This window comes from Coccinella septempunctata, chromosome 6 (genome assembly GCF_907165205.1).
Source record: "Coccinella septempunctata chromosome 6, icCocSept1.1, whole genome shotgun sequence".
Lineage (NCBI taxonomy): Eukaryota > Metazoa > Arthropoda > Insecta > Coleoptera > Coccinellidae > Coccinella > Coccinella septempunctata.
The window spans coordinates 9687177-9694230 of NC_058194.1; the positions used below are offsets into that span (position 1 = coordinate 9687177).

Here is a 7054-nt window from a genome sequence, read left to right on the forward strand (position 1 = left end):
GAGAATTTTAAAAAGTAAAAACAATGATTCATCAAATATTGAAGACTTAATGCCCTACGCAATATTTGGATATAATAATTCTATTCATTCCTTGACAAAGCAGAAACCTATTGACATAATTAACGGCCATTTAAATAGTAAGGATCCCCTCAATATAGATGTAAACAAAGCCATTATTAATAACTATGTAGAAAACCATAAACAAAAAACTAGAGAAATTTACAAAAGACTGAATGAACTGATGGGGGAGAGGAAGCAGAACATCATAGAAAAGCAAAATCAAAATAGACATGATCCTTTAACGTATAAACCTGGTACTATCGCGTACAGAAAAATTAAATCCAACATGAGAAATAAGCTTTCTCCAAAGTTTTCGAAAGAGAAAGTACTACGTAATCAGAAAATTAAGATAGAAAGTGATAAGAAAATTTTGCATAAACAAAACCTCAAAAAACCTAAAACTGAATCTAAGAAACTTTTTCAGGCTAATCCTAATGATTCTGGTGACAGCACAGGACATTCAAATAATAAACCTGAAGGACAATCCGGGAGTCCTTCCAATTCCCCTAGGGAAAGCGAAAGTTAGAAGCAAATTTCACAGATTCATACATTACTATGACCTTCAACCCATCGCCACACAGTTAAGATATTTAGAATTTCATTATAAGACAGTATCTAGTACTATTTTAAATACTTCAAGCTCCGTGTTTCGTACAGAATTGGAAAATCATAAAAAGTTTTATGAATATCAATTAAGCTCAGCAAAACAAAAATTGAAAAGTTTGATACCAATGGGAAGATCAAAAAGAGGAATTATTGATGGATTGGGAACTATAATAAAAAGTATTACTGGTAATTTAGATGCAAATGACGCATTACATTATGAATCGGCATTAAAAGAACTTCAAAATAATCAGAAGGATATTATGTTCAAATTAAATGCAGGTATTTCATTAACCGGTGAAGTAATCGAAAATTTCAATAAAACTATTTCTGTCCTCAGAAATAATCAAAAAACAATTGCTTCCCAACTTGAAGGAATTTCAGGAAAATTTAATCAATTAAGTGATAACTTTTATATGTATATTCAGATTAAAAATCTCATGGACCAAATCGGAATATCTATCAATATTATTATAGAATTAATCGATGAAATTGAAAACGCCATTAGTTTTTCCAGACTCGGAATATTGCATCATAGCATTATTAAATTTTCCGAATTATATTCAATTATCAATAAAACAAAAAATTTATATGGTTCAAGTAATCTGATATTCGTCGACGAGAGAGAATATCACAGATTTTATGAATTGATAAAAGTAGATGCATATTTCGTTGAATTCAGAATTGTTTTCGTTCTTCATTTTCCTATTGTACACCCCGAATCTTTTTCTCATTACCATCTATTTTCAATCCCAACTATAAACAACACAACATTATTCCCAAAAATACCTATCTGACAAGCAATGAAAAATGGTATCAATACGCCTCTTCGCCTTGTATTGATTTACACCCACTTTATTACTGCGAAGACGACAAACTCAATAATGGGTCAGAAGTAGAAGATTGCCTGTTCCAGCTACTGCAACTCCAAAAATCCACTGGTTCCTGCCAAAATCACCCTGTGGAAACTAGCAAGAACGTTGTCCAGAAGATTGGTAATGGAAGATTCATCATGTTAGCTCCAACTGGGATGAAAATTCGCACTGTATGCAGAAGAACCGACGTCAGCACATTGAAGGGAAACTTCCTGCTAAATGTACCAAAAGGATGTCATTTCGAAAACTCTCAAGAAAAATTCTACAACGACAAGGAAATCTTGGAGGGAGAACCAATGTACCTTCCTCAAATTGCTGCCGAGTTGAATGCAACAACCCTAACTGCATTCAAAATAAAACTAGAAGATTTTTCATTGGACCAAATACACAAATTGAAGAAGAAACAAGAGGAAATTCAACCCTTAATGGAAAAGCAAAAAAGTACCAAATCATTGCATGAAGTCCTGATAATTATCATTTATTTGCTATTTTTCATAATTATCTCCTATTTTGGATCGAGGAAAATTAAGTTGTGGCTAAGATCCAGGGTTCCAAGAAATCAAACAGAAACAGAAGAATTCCAACCACGAGCAGTTCCACGAAATCAACCAGAGAGAGAAGAATCCCAAGCTAGAGCAGTTCCATTCTTCACTACGTAGGCACCTTTCTGAGGATGGAGGAGTTATATATCCGAGAACGATGAACTTCGTTGGAAGATCGCAGGAAGTGCAATCTCAGCATCGTCTCATTTTCCAAGAACTAAGAAAGTGTACCGAGGTTATAAATTATAATTTTATTATCATTGAATCAGTTCTGACATAACTTTCACTGTATAAACGTATTGTACGAAATATAGCTTTTTAAAAACGCTTTTCCTGCCTTAATAAATATAACTCACTTAATAAATATACTCACCGTTATATGTTGCCATCGATTTCATTTCCCAATTCTGGAGTAATTTCATTTCACTAAAAGCACGTTGCACAGATTACAGAGTGGCACGTTGTTTCTGACAGATACCACAGAACCAACGACAGTCATAGAGTGCCACGGAAAAGGTTATGTCAAACGTCTACCGACAATCGGATCAAAGATCACACGCACTTCGGTCCATAGCTGGGGACGACACCGATCACGGAGCGTAACGCAGAGCGCAGAGTATGGATCATGGATCGGAGAGAACCACTATACATGGAAGGAGCGCCTACCGGACGATTACTGAACTACACCTGTGAGCAGATCCGGATATCACTTCTATTGTACTGTTTAGATAAGGATGAGAACTCTGTAAGGGTGAGATAACGAGCACTTGACCGACTTGAATTTCCGATTAATTTTTGTTTTTTTTGTTTTTTGATGGGCCAGTTACCCCTTATTAAATTGAAATTGGGTCTTCAACGCAACTTCAATTTTTCCCAGGGGAGGGGGATGTAACGATACTTGATTGTTTTTAATAAAAATCAAGCCTCGTTTTAAATATCCGTTTCCCTGAATTTTCCAGTTGAAACAATGCAACACCGTCTGATGGAGATTTCAGTTTCAATATAGTTATTCCGTTTCATTTTGGAAATATTTTTCAGAATCCTGATTATTAAATTCAAATTCCGTATAATTGAAATTTCCATCATTAATCCGCCGTAAGAATCCAAAATAAAGAAAAAGTGTCTTTCTGCATTCGGCGAAAGAAATACCGAAAATTAACTGAATTTATAACAGAAGTCACCACGTTAGAAAGCGAAAAATCGAAAATACTGAAGCGAAGTGAAAGAACTGAAGTAAAAGTCAAAAGTGACCGTCGCGGGGGAAAATTCGCTTTTATAGGCATATCCCCTCTCACGGTAAAAATATGAAAATTCCAGAATGCGACAAGAATGAAAAACGTCGTCAGCTCCGGTTTATCGCACATCAACAGATGAAAAACGTCGAAATCTTCAGCGGCATGTAAGAAAAACAACGTGAAATACAGATGAGCGGTTTTTTTAAATTTACTCTGCCTATCGGAATGAACGTACGGAATATTCGAGAATTAAAATATTTTCAAAGACGGAAATTTAAAACGAAAGAAATGCACTAAGATGAACTCCAATTTTCCTCAGAAAACTGGACTTCATCACAACGGGCAACATAGCGTTGATTTAAAACCCAAAAAATATTTTGACAAGCTTCATAACCCCACATTTTCGTACTATACAGAGTGAAATTGTAACGATACTTGATTGTTTTTAATAAAAATCAAGCCTCGTTTTAAATATCCGTTTCCCTGAATTTTCCAGTTGAAACAATGCAACACCGTCTGATGGAGATTTCAGTTTCAATATAGTTATTCCGTTTCCTTTTGGAAATATTTTTCAGAATCCTGATTATTAAATTCAAATTCCGTATAATTGAAATTTCCATCATTAATCCGCCGTAAGAATCCAAAATAAAGAAAAAGTGTCTTTCTGCATTCGGCGTTGTTTTTTCCGTCCACAAAAACACACCGAATTCAGTATAAAACAACGTGGATTGCAGATAACGACAGTTTCTTTTACCGATAAAGAGATAACCGCCACCGGGAATATTTCTTCTGGGGAGAATATTCGAGAATTCCGAAATTTGAGTGCAATTTTGATCACGTGACCGTCCACATGTTGGAGAGTTAATAAATAGGGCCGCACCACCAGACGAAGATAATTCATGATTATTCATTCGGTAGTCATTCTGCGATTCTGTTTTCAGTCTTGATTCGGTAGTGATTCTTTTCTTGATTTCTTCGTGATTCTTTAATTCATTTCCGCTTTAATTAAGTCTGTCTTCGTATTAAAGTTTTCCTTTGCTTTTCTTTATTTTTTTGCTAAGTGGTGGTGTGACCGTACCGGAACAAACTGTAAGTCTTTTCTTGATACCGCATACTTCGTGATTCAAAGTTGCATTCTTTTATTTGTTTAATTGTGTTAATCCTTGTTGTTAATCCTCCTGTTTAACGCAGACTTCTGTCGCCTGGTTCTCTGGTGAACCAAGACCAGTCGACGGAAATCTCGAAGTTTTTCTACCATTGAACTAAAGAAAGAAATGGAAGGGACTCTCGGGTCAGCAAAAGTGAGGCTGACTGAAATAGACAATTGGATGTATATCTTTCTCTCTCTATACTTGCGCAAGGAGAGATAACCTATTAGAGTTTGAATTAAAATTTTTGACGTTTCGTTTTTTTGATTTGAATCGTATTTTTTATCAAATCTGGACGTTTTCTGAGTTGATTATGCGATCATAGATAACCTATATGCGATGTAAATTATATTTTTCATAGTTGTGTAGAAGGAATTTAATAATTTTTTTGCCAAATACCTGCAACAATGAGATGGGGATATCTGAAATTTTGTACTCGTTTCTCGAACTGTGATGATTGGAATCATATTTTTCATCAATTCAAGACGTTTTCTGAGTTAATTTTGCGATGTTCATCATATTTTTCAGAGCAGTGCAGACGGAATTTAATAAGTCTTTTTTGTGTGAAAATAACAGAAATTTGTTCATTTTAACTAGATTAGTATATCGTGAAAGAATATAATCATGTGAAATTCATCAAGGTTCTAATCTACATGTTGAACATACATATTTTCCTTCTACTATACTGAATTTTAAGTTAATTAAGGAGCGTTGTCCAAAAAAAAACAAGTGTCAATTCTTTCTATATTTTTATTATATACAATATATATAATAGTTTACATATATCTTCAGTAATAGTCTACAATGAAAAAGAAAATTATTGATTTTAAATAATTCAAATTCACTCGAAAACTTACATGCGCTCTGCTTCTCATCGGATTAGATTAGATTAGATGGATCAATTAATATTACAAATGGTGTAGACAGTAATAAACAAATATAAAATATCACAGTGGTAACAACATGCATACAAACACAATTAAAATAAAAAACAATCCTCATCACATATTCTTCCTCGGTAAGAACTCTTGTATAGAATATATAGTTTCATTTAAAAGCAACCTTTTCACTTCTCTCTTAAAGTTCATCAAGGACTTGTCATGAAACTCAGAAGAAAGTTTATTATATAGTTTGGGGCCCCAGAAGTCCATGCCCTGGTCTATGCGCTTCAGATGGTGCACTGGTATCTGCAAGGAGTCTTTATTTCTTGTTTCATATGCATGATTTATAGAATTGGTCGGAAAGTTCTTCCACTTCTGAACATAACACAGTGAGTTGTATATGAAGAGTGATGGAACTGTAAGTATTCCATGATCCTTGAATGTCTTGGGATATTATTGAATACACTTGGTACAGCATCAAGTTTCAATATTTTTCTTGTATAACTTGGATTATGAAGGTAATCTTCACATATTCTACTATACTTTGAGGGATACCAATTTTCCCTTCCTACAGCAGTAAACCAAAGTTCCAAAATATCTGGGCGTTTAAAAGGAAACCTAAAATAAAGTAATATATAATGCTTTTGAAGTCCCAAAAAGGGATCTCATAATGAAAATATTTAAAACAGACCTACCTGTGGAAACTCTTTGTCTCATTTTTGTTCTGCTCATTGGAGCATCCTTTAGCAACTTGTTACAACCATCGTTGTAACAAGATTCTGAAATTTACCAATTTTGCGTGACTGCAAACAGTACTGATGTTGATGGGGACAACAATGATTTGAGAAACACAAAAACCTATAAAATACTTTCTCTACAACTTTATACCACAAATTCACAAACAACTTCAATTCTGAAGATTACTTACTCAGAGGACAGTTAAAATCGAAAGAGGTCTTTTCAGACAGTTGCAATTTCAACCCTTTTAATTTCTTCGGGTGGCCAGGTAAAAGTAATCTGTCCCTTCACTAGATCATTCTAGAGATTCTACTCTGTAATCTGTGCACTAGATCCATATTTCTTAGAAACCGAAAATCCAGATACCTACTTAAAGGTTTTCGAGTGGGATTCCCCGATTTGTTTTACTTTTTTCAAGTTTCAAGCGAATATTAATCGTGAGTTTTAGCATTCTGAACACTTTAGATCTCGTTTCCAATTGAACACAACAGAAATCATCCCAAAAACTAATTTAAACTGATTAATCAACAAAACCGTCAGCTGATTGATGTAAACAAAACATCTAAAAGAGAGAGAAGGGATACCCACCAATAGTCTTTCTCACTCCCACACTTTTGGACACACTTTCTGCCGATTTGCTGAACTGCGGGTCCCTTCCATTTCTTTCTTTAGTTCAATGTTTTCTACTGGTAATGCTTGGCGTGTGACACCCAAGGTTGCCACAGAAAGACCACAGTAACCTATCCCGTCCTACCCCATTTGTGTTCCGTTTAGACTTCCCGTTTAACGCAGACTTCTGTCGAATGGCTATCTGGTGACGGAAACCAATCGGCAGAAGTCTCGAAGTTTTTCTACTGGTAATGCTTGGCGTGTGACACCCAAGGTTGCCACAGAAAGACCGCAGTAACTTATACCGTACTACCCCTGTTGTGTTCCGTGTAGATTTCCCGTTTACCGCAGACTTCTCTCGCC

At 34.9% G+C, this 7054-nt stretch overlaps 1 long non-coding RNA gene across 3 annotated transcripts; it reads right to left on the reverse strand.

Annotated features, from left to right (window-relative positions):
* Window positions 1-5440: 5440 nt before the first annotated feature.
* Window positions 5441-6768, reverse strand: LOC123315087. 3 transcript variants are annotated; one of them, XR_006537910.1, is made up of 3 exons: window positions 6671-6768; window positions 6040-6202; window positions 5441-5962 (listed from the first exon to the last, which is right to left on the reverse strand). It is a non-coding gene; the product is annotated as an uncharacterized LOC123315087 (long non-coding RNA). The 3 variants fall into 3 exon arrangements; XR_006537909.1 differs by lacking the exon at window positions 6671-6768 and adding an exon at window positions 6273-6523 and having other exon boundaries at window positions 6040-6212; XR_006537908.1 differs by lacking the exon at window positions 6671-6768 and adding an exon at window positions 6273-6520 and having other exon boundaries at window positions 5442-5962.
* Between the last annotated feature and the right edge of the window lie 286 nt (window positions 6769-7054).